This window comes from Prionailurus bengalensis, chromosome F2 (genome assembly GCF_016509475.1).
Source record: "Prionailurus bengalensis isolate Pbe53 chromosome F2, Fcat_Pben_1.1_paternal_pri, whole genome shotgun sequence".
Taxonomy (NCBI): domain Eukaryota; kingdom Metazoa; phylum Chordata; class Mammalia; order Carnivora; family Felidae; genus Prionailurus; species Prionailurus bengalensis.
This window is the reverse complement of record NC_057353.1, coordinates 49549919-49567069: the sequence shown is the minus strand read 5'-3', so window position 1 is coordinate 49567069 and position 17151 is coordinate 49549919. Positions and strand designations below refer to the sequence as shown.

The 17151-nt window shown below is 36.3% G+C and overlaps 1 protein-coding gene across 50 annotated transcripts in view; it reads right to left on the bottom strand.

Annotated features, from left to right (window-relative positions):
* Positions 1 to 17151, bottom strand: part of RIMS2 (regulating synaptic membrane exocytosis 2) — a 604627-nt gene that overhangs the window by 330136 nt on the left and 257340 nt on the right. Inside the window, exon 1 of one of the 50 annotated variants that reach the window (XM_043601550.1) lies at positions 1855 to 2132. The exons of the other annotated variants lie outside the window; for them this stretch is intronic. The gene's annotated coding sequence lies outside the window, so the exon portion shown is untranslated. Of the gene's footprint in view, positions 1 to 1854; positions 2133 to 17151 lie in introns of those variants that run through there. 50 annotated transcript variants of the gene reach the window in all.

Sequence of the window (17151 nt, the reverse complement as noted above, 5' to 3'; positions counted from 1 at the left end):
ATCATCCTGTAGATGCTGATTTGTACTGGATTTAAGTAAAAATAGAACAGTGCTCATGATTTCTGAAATTGGGATAACTATTGTCACTGTTACTTAACATGAAATTAAGTTTTTAAAGATGCATTTTAAGGTATAGTACTTATAGTATATTAAAGCTATGCTGGGAGCGAGGCAAGTTTTATTCTACGACTACTCTTGTCAATGAAGAATCTGCTATCACTTAGTCCAAAATATTAAAATATTCTGTCAAATAATTTTACCAACTAGATCATGAATTACTTCATTTTTACTCTCCTTTAAATTAAAACTGCTGTGTTTTCTTAGACGCCATATATTTTTTTCGGGAACTGAAGAAAACCTATGAAAATTCAAGTACTATATCACTAATCTCCATCTTCCCTACTGCCCTTTATAAGCAAGTCTTAGCATTTATTTTTATTAGGTGGAAAACATCTAATAGGTAAAAGAATATAATGATAAATTATACAATTCTCTAAACAATCATAAAGGATTTAACACTATTTCACGCACAAATTATAATTCAGAAGAATGGGACAATTCATCCAAGATGTTATATGTCACTTAATCCTTCCAAGACGCTGAGATATTAAGAGGCAGGACCCAAAATTATGCCTTTCTTTAGAATAAAATGTATTTGTGACATCATATGGTGCCTTACTTTTTACCTCTATGCTTCAATCAATCCCTATTTCTGATATAACAATATCAGTATATATATATTTATATTCACTTTATATGTGCCTCATATCTGTTCATCTTACCTCTTTATTGAAATCTAGGTTATTACAATTATTTTCTCTCTCACCATATTATAGGGTAGCATTTCTGTTCATTGCTTGTAATTATTTTGTCATATGGACTATTCAATCTATTTCTAAATATTCTAGCTATATATTCACTATATCCTCTATAATAAATGTTACTCTGATTAGAGCAAGAAATTACCAAATAGTCTCTTTAAAGCTCTGTGTCTAAAACTCAGATTGACTGGTAGAAAAACTCCAAATAAAGATTCTTTCCCAATTAAAGTCATTTTCAACAATTTCCCAAAGGCAGTCTCAACTTACATACTGTGTAACAATTCATCATGTTTCTACCATATTTACAACTTTAACCATGCTATGTAGTTTGTGTTATTATACTACCTATGATACCAACTACATATACTACAAAAAAAAAATCATTCAGGCTCTGAAAATATAATCTGGTATAAAATATTTGAAAACATTTATAAAGACAGTGAAAGCTTACATGGAAACTTAAGCTTTAATATTTATTTGTTTTTAATTCTTAACACCTATACAATTTTTAAGAATCATGATATTGAAAGTAAAGAATTTGAAGACTGTTAATTTCTTCAAATTCAAATTTTATGCTATTCAATTAAGTACTACCTATAGGAAAGTCTCTTACTCATAACCTTTATTAGTAGAGATCATTAAACTACTGTCATTTATAAGTAAAAGAAGAGAAATGATATTTGAAGAATCAATAGCCTGAAAAAAACCCTCCAGCTTTATAAAAGCTTTATAAAGCATGGTTATTGCTAAATAAATTTAAATGATTTATTTTAATTCTACACAATTCTAACCATAGAGTTTAAACATAACATTGTAATCAAATTTGGAAATTTGAAACCATTAAGACACATTAAATCAAGGAATTAACAGAAATACAGGATCCTGTAAAATATGAAATATATAGATTCTATTCCTAGAATTTCTACAAAAAACTTTTAACAAATCAAACAATTCATATTCATCAAAAAAACACACAAAAAAGACCAAACTTTTTGAACACATCACAACATTTAACACATTTTTATAGTTTTACCTTGTGTTCAACCAATGCACATCTGTCCAGCATGAAGCATCATTGTTGACAAAAATACATCAACACTGTGCCAGGCAGTGCTTTCATTTAATCCTTCTCTAGCTCTAGCAAAATCATAGGATCCATCCTTAATCAGATGATTTGAAAACCTCTAGGTGCTTACAATCATTTTTTTTTTCCAAAACTGAATCACTAAAAATTTACACACAAAACAGCACTCATTCATGGATGGAGTCATAGAATCCTGTAGTGATGAGCCTGTTAAGAAAAAGGTTACTCTGTAATGCTGTTACTATGTGGCTGTATATAGCTCCAGGTCAAGTAAGAATGTACCCTGTAAGGAGGATTACGGTACTTAGCTGATTAGTGCCTCACAATACTGAATACCAAATGCATCCTACATGCATGGCATTTGTGGGGACTAGACTTAAAATGGACAGATTGAGAAATCTGTAAACCACGTTCTCCTACATGAATTACAGTATTTCTAAAATAAGAGATATCATTGTGTTTGTTATTGATGTCCCCCCTGTGCTGCTGTCACTTATAAGATGTATGGTGACAATAAAAGTCATTGATGGTTTAACAAGCCTATTTGATAATTTCTTTTTGATTATTCAATAAGTTTCTTAATCTTCAGTAAAAAGAGAATGCTTCCCCAGAGGTATAATGGGAAAGGGAATAGCAGTCAGTGAGTTTAATAAAAAATAATGGGTTCCATGAACTAAGAAGTTCATCAGACACTGAGTTTAAGTCAAGTTTTGCTCCCTTTATCACTTACTCTCTCAATGACTCTATTCGGTCACTCAAAAAAAAAAAAAAAAAAAAGTAAAGACAATAACACCACAGATTCCTTTCTACCAGAAACTAATCATCAAGATGTTAATAACTTCTGAGAGTTATATGTAAGTGATTCCACATAAACTTATATAAAACTGAGGAAAGGCCAGTGTTTGAAGAGTGGGGAAAGATGCAAAACTACTGTGCTGTTTTTGGTCTCCTGAATTTCAAGTTTAAATGAGAGTCTAGGAATATGTGGTAGCACCATTCAAACTATTTGTGCAGTATTCATCTACACGATTCTCTCCTAGATTTAAGTCTAAATCTTGGCGAGGTTGTGGAGGGGTGGCAGGGACAGATAAAGTAATTTTTATTCACTGAGATTCCTAATAAAGATTTGTAGATTATTGAAACAAATGCGATAAAAATTCATGATCACTCATTTTCATAGGAATGTGAACAATAACAAAAGTCACCCATTTAGACCCCATAGCTCGTATTAAAGTGGAAAAAAAAAAAAAGATTCCACAGAATACTGTGATTCTTCCAAGCTGATAAGTCCAGAAGACTTCACAGTATTACAGTTGATATTATGATAGCAAAGCTTCCTCCTTTATTTTTCCTTCCATTCACTTTGCCCACCTCTGTGAGTCCTCTCAGCAGTGTTGTCCCAGCTATAACGTACACTCTCTGTTGCCAGTCATCTCCTCCGCCATCAACCTTGTTTCCTTGTCCATTCAGTTGTCCACCACAGACCTTCATTCATATCGTTCCTAATATGTTTCCTCTCTATCAATCTTTCTAGGTCTCCAGTTTATTTCTCCCTACACTTCGGGAATCATATTTTCCTTTTAGGACTATTTTCTCCATTTAAAAAAATTATTTTTAATGTTTTTATTTATTTTTGAGACAGGGAAAAACAGAGCATGAGCAGGGGAGGGGCAGAGAGAGAGGGAGACACAGAATCTGAAGCAGGCTCCAGGCTATGAGCTGTCAGCACAGAGCCCGACGCGGGGCTCAAACTCACGGACTGTGAGATCATGACCTGAGCCGAAGTTGGACACTTAAAAGACTGAGACACCCAGGCGCCCCTCCCATTTTTAATTCTTTTCTTTTATACTTTTTTAAATTTTAATTCTTTGGGTAAGTACTTCCTATGCATTCAAATTTATGAAGACCCAATTTGGGATTTAAAAGGATTTCATGAGACTATTTATAATTGTAGTATCCATCGACTTCTTCAGAAGTACAAAATAACAAAAAGAGTCTATGAATCAGATACCAGTAAATAATTTTTATTTCATTCATGATAATATTTTCAACTTACGTTTGAAAGATGAAGACCTTGTATATTCAAATCTCTAGAAAATGGTGCAGAAATGATGTTGCCCTCTACTAACCCATTGTGCCACTCCCTTCCTCCCACTATCCCTCCCCAAACTGCCACAAAGATTAGGAACCATTCTATATCAGAAGACAGTTTCAACCGGTAGTGATTTTAGTTCTCTTCTTTAAGGTGAGGAGTCCTTCTTTAAGGACTTCTTTAAGGCTTCTTTCTGAGTTTATGACAGCCTTAGAAACAACCCTACAATATTCAATGAGAACAATACAAGGAAGTACCATGAGCAAGATAGGAGAAATAGAAGGGAAAAAAAAGTATAAACACGTTTAACTAACAACTACCCTCCGTAATCATCAGTGAAAGACCCCAGAAAGAGTTATTTTACTCCATTCTCCCCTGAAATCTTTCTATGATTTCAATATCACAGTTACTTTACTGAACTCCAGTTATTGGTTTAATATACCTTTGCATTCTCTCCTCACAGTTATTCAGAGAAGAAAACCTCTTCATATAAAAGGAAACAAACACATCCACAAATATATATCAAATTAAAAAATCGATACTGTTTATCTGCAAACCAAAGACGCATATAATTAATTCTCATCTTAAGTGTTCATTTCCTTATTGGGAAAAAGAATAATACGGTGTTTTAAAATACGGGAAACATCGATAAATGGGTTTAAAGAGAAAAAGTGCATTCCATCTCAGTTAATGGTAACTCTTTCCTTCTAGTTGCTCATCCAACCCATGAGGAAATTCTATAGGACCTACCTTCAGAATGCATCCCGAACCTAAACACTTCTCACCATCTCACCACCTCCTCTAGCACAAGCCCGGTGAAGTCATCACCATTTTTCATGTGATATACTGCAAAAACTTCCTAACTGGCCTCTCTGCTTCCACGTTGTCCCCCTTCACCTCAATGTCAACACAGCAGCAAGAAAGCAAGTCAAATATGCTTGAAACCAGTTGGTAGCTCCCTATTTTGCTGACCAGGCCTAGGGGATGTGGTGCCCGTCCCTCTCTGGCCTCCTCCCCTACCGCTCCCCTGCTGGCTCACTCAGGATCCAACCGCCTCTTCCCTGCATTTTCTCACTTTAGGACCATTGCTCTGGCAGCTCCCTCTGCCTGGAATACTGCTCCTCCAGATATCAGCAGACATTTTCTAAACATCTCGTCAGTAGAGACCTTCGTTATTCATTCCTCATATCTCACCTTCTCAAGGGGCCTATCCTGACCACCCATTACTTCGACCTGTCTCCAACCCTTTACCCCCATTCCCGATCCCCTAAACCTACTTTATTGTTTTTAATCTTTTTCAGAACACTTATCTCCTTCTAATTATAATGTATTTTTTATTTGTTTCCTGTTATATACACGTTGTAGGTAAGGACCACTGTTTTGGTCATGTGATCCCCAAATACCTGGCACATAGTAGATAATAAATATTTATTGAATAAATAAATAAAGCAACATAAGCAAGGTAATTTTTACACTACAACAAAAATAAATGTCATCTGTCCTATTCGACCAGCCTATCTACCATAGAAACATACAAGGATTAGCCAAAACTTACACTGTTTGTTTTCTTTTTTGTATTTTACCTTAAAAACTAAACTCACAAATTACCCAAAATACCACTTCCAAGGGAACAAATAAAAGATGTGCCTTCAATGCGCGAGTTTTGAGAATATCAACCTCTTCATTCTCCCAGCCCCTGATTTTTTTTCTGTCCAATTTTGTTGATTTGTAAGAGTGATTTGAGAATTTAAGTGACTTTTTCAAAGATGTGAAGAAAACCGCATTGCTGAGATAAGTAGGAAGAGGCAAGGAGTTAAAAAAGAGGCTGTTTCTTGATAGAGAACAGAAAGAATCTTGCCACCGATATGCATGAGAATACAACTCAATTAAATTATTTTAGAGAGTGACAGGTACAGAGAAAGCTCTTATTAAACAGGATTTTTCTTGGAAGAGAATTGATGATAACCAACTCAGTACAGTACTGTTTGGAGCCAACTACCATGACAAAATTAACACACACACACACACACACACACACACAATCTATTTTATTTAAATGTAGGGCACTTCATTATACCAGTATTTGAGGTCACAGAAGTTTTCCTATATAATTCCTGTATGCTCATATGCCAATAAATACATAACATGTAATGTATCTTCACACAAAGCTAAAGGAACGGGCACAGATTATTTCTACATGCTCTCCAACTTCAGATCTGACCATTAGACCAATTAAAGAAACCTGATTTATCTTCAAGTTAACAGAATGTTCTTCCTCAGAGAATTCAGCACCTAACATCTGCCTGCCAGCATGATCTGTTGGTGCTCCTTAGCCATCTATACCAATATTGCATTGCTTCAAATTATGCCTCAATCAGCCCCCCTGTTTACATACGTAGTATTCTCTGGAAGACAGATACTCTTGATTCTTTCATCCTTTAAGACCAGTAAAACACTATAAAATCGAATCTTTAGTAGACTGTCTTCAAAAGTGGCTGAAAGTAATATACAATTCTATCTCAGGATACCACTGTCTTCACTCTATTCCCAGTCTGAGAAAGTCTGCCCCAATCCCATATATCTATACCATAAAAGTATTAACGCATAATGGAAATTTTAAGGAAGCTGTACTGAGGAGTTAAAAAAGACAGCACTGTACCCCATAGAGCATTACATAAAACATCCTCCTTTTAATAATTCTTTAATTCTCCCTTTAGTAAAGCTCTCTTAGCCTCTTACCATCTGGTCTCCCACACTCCTCTACAAATTTCCTGTGCCAGTGTTGTGTTATAGTTAGTCACTCCCCCACCCCCGAAAAAGTATAACGGAGTTCAACCCTAAATAACATGAGACGTGATGTGATGAGGCCCACTGGTGGGGCTGAGCTTTGTGAAAGAAGGATGGTTAATTTTAACAAGTGCATTTGTGTGGTTTCATGATATTTAACATATGATATTCTCTTTTAAACACCACATTGAAAGGGGATATTATTTAAGAGGCATGTCTGAAACCATGAGAGTGATGAGTCATCAGATCAGACACGGGAGTTGGGATTTTCTCTGCAACATGGACATGTTTTTAAATATAACTGCCTCCAAATAAATGATGCATTTTACCACTTGTATGGCAAAGTTGCTTTAGCAATTTTTAAAGTAACTGATAGAAAATAAAACCACACAGTAAAATTACTTCTTTACCCTTTAACTTGGGCCTAATCTCTAAAAATGTATTAGGTAAAAAGCAAAATAGTGGTGAATTTTTCAGTTACTTTAAGTCTTATAAGTGAAGAAAATAGGAAATGTACTCTGGAAACAACGAATGAATATCTGTTGTTGTCACTGTCACTGATTCTCTTCTTTCTCAGGAGGGAAGGAATGTCTCCTCCGTACTCAGCTTTGTGGTTTGGATTGAACTGGCCTCACATGCCCAGGGGTGCACGATGATTAGCAGAGCATCGTCCCTGCATGTACCATCCCTATTCATGACTGCACAATGACCTAAGCTGGTCCCATCACAGTGACTTAAAAACATCTGTCTGACAGTGCTAAGACAGATTCCTGTTTTATGATTGAGGATTCATGGAACCCTCAGAGCTACTGAAATCAATTCAGAGTTGGGGCAGTCCTCCCAAAACGAAGTCAATTTAGTGACACCAAGTGACAAAAATGGAAAGAAAGAAATTAGGTCCTGAGTCGTGTTAAATGAGATTCAGGATCAATCCCACGGTAACATTCATCTCTGGAGTTTTCAATCAGGTAAATAATAAATCCCCTTTATTTTTTTTTAAGCCAGACTCATTTGAATTTTCTATAACTTGCAACTGAAGTCTTCTTGGCTGACAAAGAATCTGCAATACGTACTCCTAAGTCTATGTGTTACTTTCTCATTAGCTGTCAATGATGCTAATGAACTCTGTTTCTAAGAAAATTGGTTCTACCTTTGTGAAAAGTAAGCACGCTGGGACCTCTATGTATATTGCAGTCACATGATTTCTTTAAAGTGTTTCCTATTTTTTAAAGTTTTTATCTAAATTCCAATTAGTTTAACATACAGTGTAATAGCAGTTCCACGTGTACAATATAGTGATTCAACACTTAACGTGTCACACCCAGTGTTCGTCACAAGTGCACTCCATAATCCCGGTTACTTTTTTAACCCATTTCCCCACCCACCTCCCCTCTGGTAACCATCAGTTTGTTCCCTATAGTTAAGAATCTGTTTCTTGGTATGCCTCTCTCTCTCTCTCTCTCTCTCTCTCTCTCTCTCTCTCTCTTTGTCTTTGCTTGTTTATTTTGTTTCTTAAATTCGACATATCAATGAAATAACATGGTATTTGTCTTTCCCTGAATGACTTATTTTGCTTAGCATAATATTCTCTAGCTCCATCCATGCTGTTTCAAATGGCAACATTTCATTCTTTTTTACGGCTGACTAATATTCCACTGTATATATCTGTATGCCACATCTTCTTTATCCATTCACCAATCGATGGACACTTGGGTTGTTTCCATAATTTGTCTTGGCTATTGTAGATATTGCTGCTATAAACATCAGGGTGCATGTATCCTTTTGAATTAGAATTTTTGTATTCTCTGGGTAAATACCTGGTAGTGCAATTACTGGATCATAGGGTAGTTCTATTTTTTGAGAAACCTCCATACTATTTTCCAGAATGGCTGCACCAGTTTGTATTCCCACCAACATTTCTTATTTTACACTAAAAATAGTCATTAAATGAGACCGAAATCTCTTCGGACATCAAAAATCACAAGACTGAATGTTTCATATAAAATTTCATATGATAATTATGACATTAGACTTGTTCTATTTAAGGCTAGAAAGTGATCAAGTCACACTCAACATGTTTCAAAGCAACAGCAATAAGCTTCTTTTTTTAAGTAATGCACCTTAAACTATCCCCCACTCAATGTCTAAGCTATTTAAGAAATGCATATAAGAGATAGAGCATGAATTATTACCTCTATTACTGGTAAAACTTAATTTGGAGAACTGGCCTAGATCCATGTAAAAGCAGGTTTCCTATGGGGCACCTGGGCAGCTCAGTCGGTTAAGCGTCCGACTTTGGCTCAAGTCATGATCTCAAGGTCTGTGAGTTCGAGCTCCGCCTAGGGCTCTGTGCTGACAGCTCAGAGCCTGGAGCCTGCCTCAGATTCTGTGTCTCCCTCTCTGCCTCCCCCCACTCACGCTCTCCCTCTGTCTCAAAAATAAATAAACATTAAGAAAAAAGTTTAAAGCAGGTTTCCTAATACCAGGCCTCAGAATCATACAAAAACACCTATCCAGGCACAGACAACACTGGTTTATGCTTATCCCTGTAAAAATAAAGGCAGGAACAGAAGAGTATGTTTGCTATCTGTAAGCAGCTTCTTTCTGAGAGAAAGAGAAAAAGAAAGCACTACTTATGCTGACTTCCTTATCCCCAAGGGCAGAGTGGAACAGAGAGCTGAGGGAAGCCAGGAGTATTATTCTAGTGCAGCCCTCTCCACATGGAAGGAAACATAGGACTGAGGAAGCAGGGTATCCTATCTACCATTTGAGTCTACAATCGTGTGAAGTTAAAGCAATTCTACTGAACACAGGACTTCATGATTTAGGGTTCAAAATACACTTTGCTTAAACTGTAGATTGAGAAGATAGCAGGAAGAAATTACACCTTTCTAGGGTTCATAGGGTTGAACCAGGACCAAAAGCAAAACAGACTGGTAGACACAGCTGGTTGCTTAGTGAATATATCTAAATCTCTTTTCTTTCTTACAAAAGATTTATTTGCCAGGCTCTTTTGTGGCTAGGGATGGTCATGTGACATAGTTCAGGTCAACAACATTCAGATAGAAGTTGACTAGATACAGCTTCTACAAAGCTATTTATTCCAAATGAAAAGAGATAAAGCCAGCTAGCATATACCTTTCATACTTTGTCCTTCCTCCTTTTTGAATGGAATGTGGTCCTATTCCTTTAACTCAGCAGATCTCTTTTAACCATGAATTTGAGGGCTACATACTGTGGGTAGCAGGGCAGGAAACAACAACAAAAAGTGTAGGTCTCCTCGAGCTGACTTATCTCCAGACTTGTTTTTATCTACGGAAATCATAAACTCCTTCTTTATTTAAGCATGCAGCTATGAAATTCATGTTACATATAGCTAAACACAATAATAACTGAGGCCAGACAAAGACTTGTCTCTAGTGAGAAGTCTAAGACATATCTAGGATCATTAGTAACCTGGCTGCTATTTCAGTAGAAAATAAACAAGTGAAAAAGTCTAGGAACAGAAAATATGTACAAATTTACAGATAAATATAAGCCAAAGGGAGAGTGATTTCAAATGAAAGAGGCAAAATGATACAGTACAAATAATACTTCCCTATCAAGTGGTGCACTGCCACCTGCCTATTGGAAACCCCTCCTTCCAACTTTGTGTTCAGTGATGTCACATTGGTACCTTAAATTCAGCCATGTTGGGACACAGTCACTTACATCATGAAAATTGGTAAATGCTACAAATCTGGTGGTTCCCCCTCCCACCTTTGGAGAACTGTTTGTCTAACATTTACCAACACACCACTGCTTATACCCTACAGCTCAACTAATAAGAACCTGGAGAAAAAAGTGCAATGGTTAGCCAATAGCTATCATTATTCATCTGGAAACTTGAGTTCATTAGCGTGAAGAATACCTAAAATAGAGCCTGACATTTAACAAAAGCGCAGTCACTGTTTGAAAAATGAAGAGATTGAGGGAGAGTAAAAGAATTCTTCCTCACTTACTGATAACTCTAGAATTAATTTTACTTTTTAAAAGAATTAAAAATAGGGGGAGGGGGAGGGGCACCTGGGTGGTTCAGTCAGTTGAGCATCTGGCTCTTTGGCTCAGGTCATGATCTCATGGTTGGTGGAATTGAGCCTTGCACAGAGCCTGCATGGAATATTCTCTCTCTCTCTCTCTCTCTCTCTCTCTCTCTCTCTCTCTCACTCTGCCCCTCCCCAACCTCTCAAAATAAATAAGTAAGTATTTTTTAAAATAAGTATTAAAGGGGCGCCTGGGTGGCGCAGTCGGTTAAGCGTCCGACTTCAGCCAGGTTACGATCTTGCGGTCCGTGAGTTCGAGCCCCGCATCAGGCTCTGGGCTGATGGCTCGGAGCCTGGAGCCTGTTTCCGATTCTGTGTCTCCCTCTCTCTCTGCCCCTCCCCCGTTCATGCTCTGTCTCTCTCTGTCCCAAAAATAAATAAATGTTAAAATAAGTATTAAAAATAGGAAAACAAACAAACTCCTCAGGTTTTAATTTAATAATACTTGAAAATCCCTGTAATTCTTTGAATATGGCATTCCACCCCCAATCTTACACTCTTTTGAGTTGCAGGTTATGAGATATTTAAGTGCATTTATGAAATCAGAATATGTCAAAGCTTTAAAAAACTCTGGTAAGTATGATTTTCAAAGATCCAATCATCAGTGCAATGACAGTAGGAAGGAAAAGGGGGTGTCAAAGTGCATTTGAAGTTTCCCAGGGGGTTATAGAGAGAAAAACTGAAAGTACTTACCACTAGGTGGCACTAGATTATATAACTGAATCTTGAGATCTCCACAATAAAGAACTACGCTCATTTTTTCATTATTCTAGCTTTTTAAATTATGTAAAATCCCTTTTGCATTATTTCATTTACTGGAATTATTATATCATAATTCTTTGAACAAATAACTTGAAATGGCACAGAAAATAAAATACAGAAAACAGTTCAGTAGAAACAAAATCAGGATCAAACTCAGAAGTGGCAGGGAAGGCCAGAAATCAAACTTGGGTGAAGATTTAAAAGGCTCATGTACCATGCTAAGCATTTTGGGCTTTTGTTATATAGACGAAGAGAAGGTCATCAGATGTTTTGTGTCAGAGAGTTGACTCATGCAATATTCTGGTTAAAACAGGGGACAGGAACAAGTCTAGTGGTTGGAAGATCAATTGGATCATCCCAGTGATTCTGGTGAGAAATCATGAGCTCCTTGACTAAGGCAGTGGAAAGGAATGAAACAAAATATATTTAGGAGGTTAAATCTGTAAAACTTGGGCAGATTAGATGTAGAAGGGTGAGGAAAAAGGGAGAAAAGCAATTCACTATGAATTTTATTTCTTGAGTGACTAAACGAATAGATTTAGAATAGAAAGGAAAAGGTTTATAGGAAAATATATGTTTTGTTGTCCAATGAATAAATGCATTTCATAAATGACACTGAACAATAATAATCTGTCAGTATTCCTCCATCACTAAACAAAATAGATGTCCTGACTAAATGAGCAATTTTGTCTACTTCGTAGATTATATTTTTGTACTGGGTATGAGGGCTTGAATACACAAGGCCATAAGTTCATGTGTGTGATGAAGAGTATTATAAATTATTTTAATTATTGTTATTTTGATGGTTTAGCTAAACTGAGCAACGACCTTGTACCAGGTAGTGTTCTGGGCATTTTACATTTATTCACTCATTCATCTTTCAAACTAATCCTATGAAGAAGGTATCATCATCCCCATTTTTATGATGATTGAGCGCAAAGTTATTTATCTTACCTTAAATCATACAGCTGGTAAATGGCAGAGGAGGAATTTAAAACTATTAAGAGAAAAAGCTTTCCTTACAGCCATCAGCTTGTAGCTGGCTTTGTTGCTATCAGTTAGGCTCTGGTATGCCCCTGGTAAATGTAAACAGTTCCACAGGATTATCAGACAAGCACTTTCTGCGGCTCTTAGGGAATGAGGCTACACAACACCACCACATCATCATGTCTGAACAGAAGTAAAAGCAAAGACACTGTACAACCAAAATGACCAGCCATTCCCCTTCTCTACCTGCAAAAGTGACTATCGCTTCTTCCGACGTAACAACCCTAGCACTGTCTGTTCCTTCCACCTCCTCGATAAAAGTTAAGATATTTGAACTGCCCTACTTTCTAAGAGCACCCAAATTCAACACAGATTCTCATTTCTTTGAATCTTCCCCCAGATTACCTTATACAAGCCCAAATTCTGTAACAAGTTTCCACTCACCCTTTCGAACTAAGATATACTACAATTTCTCAAGGTGTGTGGCCTCCCTTGATATAGCAAAGAATGAAGCCCAATTTTGACTACAGATATGTTCTTGGTTGTCTTTGACTGGTGGACATCAACACTAGCTCTTCAGGCTCCAAGGCTTATACCTTAAACACTATGCTATATATGAATACGCCTTATACAGTGAAAACTGCATGAGATCAGGGAAACTGATTAAACATTAAAGCCAACATTAAAGTCAACATTAAAGCCAACCCAAAAGCTAAGAAAACTAATAAAAAAGAAAAACTAAAAAATAATGGATTTCCTTTAAAAAAATAAGTTCTTCCACTTAAATGCTTCATCTATTGCCTTATAATGACAGTGCATAGGATGCTATATGTTACATTACTTTTTTTTAATAAGTCTTACTCCACAATAGAACTCTACTATATTCATAGCTTCTTAAGGATGAAAATTCAATCATCACTTTAACCAAAAAAATAGGCAAAGTTGGTTTTAAACCTAGCTCTGAGATTAGTTGTGTGACCTCAGTTTCCTGATCTGTTAATGGGAATAAGAAATATAATACAAGTTAAATGAGATAATAGACGTTCAGTGCTCAACACAAGGCCTAGAACACAATAAGTGCTCAATGACGAAAGGCATTATTTTTGGCCATTACTGCTTGTTGGGAATGCAGAGGGCACATAGTACAAAAAGCAAATTTTCTTTCCTTTACTTGAATCTAGAAGAAATGCTGCTTTAAAAAAATTTTGTTGGGGCGCCTGGGTAGCTCAGTCAGTTAAGCATCTGACTTTGGCTCAGGTCATGATCTTGTGGTTCATGAGCTTGAGTCCCACATCAGGCTCTCTGCTGTCAGCGCAGAGCCTGTTTCAGATCCTCTGTCTCCCTCTCTGTCTGCCCCTCCCCCCATTTACACACACATGCTCTCTCTCTAATAGAAACATGAAAAAATATAAATAATAAAATAATGTTTTTAAATGTGTCAAACATATTTTCCAACATCATTTTCTTTATCCCCAGTTTACCTCCTAGTCCACACTCTCCCTAAGTCCCCAAATGCCTAACAACAACAATGGCCATTAACATTTATTGAATACTTACTATCTGCTAAATACTATGCATGGTGACTTATTATACCAACCCATTTACTTGTAACAACTCTATGAAGAAAGTTCCATTGTAATTCTCTCCATACCATACAAATATCGAAAGTGAAACCTAAAGTAAAAAAATACATAAATAAAGGGTGTCCTAGCCACAGCAATCAGACAAGAAAAAGAAACAAAAGGCATCCAAATTGGTAAGGAAGAAATTAAACTATCGTGACATGATACTATAAATAGAAAACCCTAAAACTCCACAAAAAAAAGTATTAGAAATAAAAAATGAATTCAGGAAAGTTGCTGGATAAAAAATCAACACACAGAAATTTGTTGTGTTTCTTTTTTTTTTTTTTTAATTTTTTTTTTCAACGTTTATTTTTTTGGGGACAGAGAGAGACAGAGCATGAACGGGGGAGGGGCAGAGAGAGAGGGAGACACAGAATCGGAAACAGGCTCCAGGCTCCGAGCCATCAGCCCAGAGCCTGACGCGGGGCTCGAACTCACGGACCGTGAGATCGTGACCTGGCTGAAGTCGGACGCTCAACCGACTGCGCCACCCAGGCGCCCAGTGTTTCTAAACACTAATGAAGAAGCAGAAAGAGAAAATAAGAAAACAATTCTGTTTACAATTGTGCCAAAAAGAATAAAATACTCAAGAACATAATTAGAGAGTGACACAGCCTGAATATGAGTCCAGTTTGTTTTACTCCAGAACCCATATTCTTGCAACACTCCATTCATTCCTTTATGTGTTCACTTTAGTGAGCTGTCTCAGCTTGCCAAAGAATAAATATGCAAATACTATTTTTCTCTTCTCAGTGCGGTCAACCATGTTCTCTTGAATCCACCTTCCCAATTTCACAATGACGTCTAGAATAGCTCAACTACAGCGATCTTCAATGAAGTCAATTTACCTATAGGAAATTAGTTGTGATAGATATTACTAGAGTCCTATGATATCAAATTTTCTTCCCCTTCTGGGCACCCAGAAGATTATACTTATCATCCCCCTTCCAGATGGAAAAGGCCAAATGATCGATCCCATCCCATGAGCTATGAGAGAAAGTGTTATCATTTCTGGACCAAGAAGAAACCTAAAACACATATATTCAACTCTCCAATCTCTCTTCCTCTGCCCACATGTACAAGATAGTGACGCTGCAAGATGATAGAGTTGGTATAAACCACATGGGAGGTGACTACTGTGAAGAGTCACCCTTACTCACCGCACCACACTATGCCACAGTATACCTGAACAAGAGGTCAACTTTTTTTAATATGAATCATTGGGATTTTAGAATTGCTTGTTACTACTGCACAACCTTGACAATCCTGAATAATACACTTACACATTCCTTTCCACCCCACACATGGAAACACAGGATGTTCTCTGACCACACATCCCCTATTCCCACTTTCTTTCCAATTATCTTGTCCTCTATTGAAATAGACACAGGATGGATAGATCAATATTTCTACTACCTAAGAAGTTAGCTAACCAGGGAAAAGAATGCTATCATCCCTTTCCTGTTAAAACCTCTAAGCACTTCAAATAATTCAGATTCTCTTCACTGGGTTTTTGGTAGAGGGAGATAATATATTCCTTCCCAAAGTGTGGAAAAGGGAAGAGAAGGCCACTGAACTCCACACCAGGCTCCAAATTCATTTTTCAAGTTGTTCTCCTCCCCCTCCTCGCTCCCCAGTCCTCTTTTATATTATGAAAAGATTCTACTGGAGTTGACGGACAAAGGTAGCTACCAGTTAATCCACTTTTAGAAAACGTTGAGAGAAGTGTTGGGTCTCAATTATTGGCAGGACTTTCATTTAATGATAGGGTACTTTATGCTTTTTTTTTTATTTTTTATTTTTTTGTCTACACTGGACCTCAGCCTGTAATTCCAAAGCAACAGGAAAAGGCCCACTCCATATCCTATTACAAGTACTTAGTGTCTCAGGTTATCTCAAGCTATCATTTTTAGAACTTACCTAAGTGTATTTAATACTGAGAATTTCTTCAAACCACCATTATCTATTTCAACTGTATATTATAAAGAACCACTCAGGTTGAACCCATTAATACATGTGTATCAATGACAAAAACATCCTTCTACATGGCTTCTATTGTCCCTTCTCTGTAAAATGCATGATTCAAAGTAGATATGAAGATCCCCTCTAGCTCTACCCTACAATAATCCTATAATACTGTATACTATATTGTTATAAATTATGATCCTACAATACTATATATATTGTTGTAGAATTTTTACTACACTAGCCAGCTAGGAGAGCGATACTATGATAACTTTAGGCAACCAGGTTCTGAGTTAAGATAAGCCCAGCTATCTCTAAGCTAAGGTTTTCCTTAACTTAATTCTCCTAATTTTATATGATAACCCAATGTTTTTCTGTATACCTACATTAAAGCAAATTGGAAATTTCACTTTTTTACTTTAATATTAAAAACTTAAGGAGCATTTTCTTTTATGATTGAATTAAGGCACAAAGGATCCGATGATCACTACCAAAATCAACTTTCATAAATCCGTAATACAATCTAAGGAAGGTTGGTTGAATAATGTTAACTAATTGATACACATAATAACGTCAGCAGCAAATTTCATTCGTTCTAGGGTTTCCGCACTTCCTACTATGAGGTTGGAATTTAGCAATTTTATAAACTAATATTCTCCTGGCTGTGATAAAATAATAGGGTCTTGCATTTCTTGGTCTTCTGGTAGCCAAACGTAATTATACAAATGTGAAGAGTTTTTATATTATTTGGGCTTTTCTAAAGTACTTTTTCAGAATTTTAAGTTGTCCATTAATAATACTTTATATAAGAATATACACATAAATAATGTACAAATGTTATTTATTTTCCTAATATAAATCTATACCAAAAGGATTTTAATAGAATTGATGATTGAATAGGATTTACAAGTTTTTGACTCTTCAAAAAAAGATTAAAGTTCTCCTA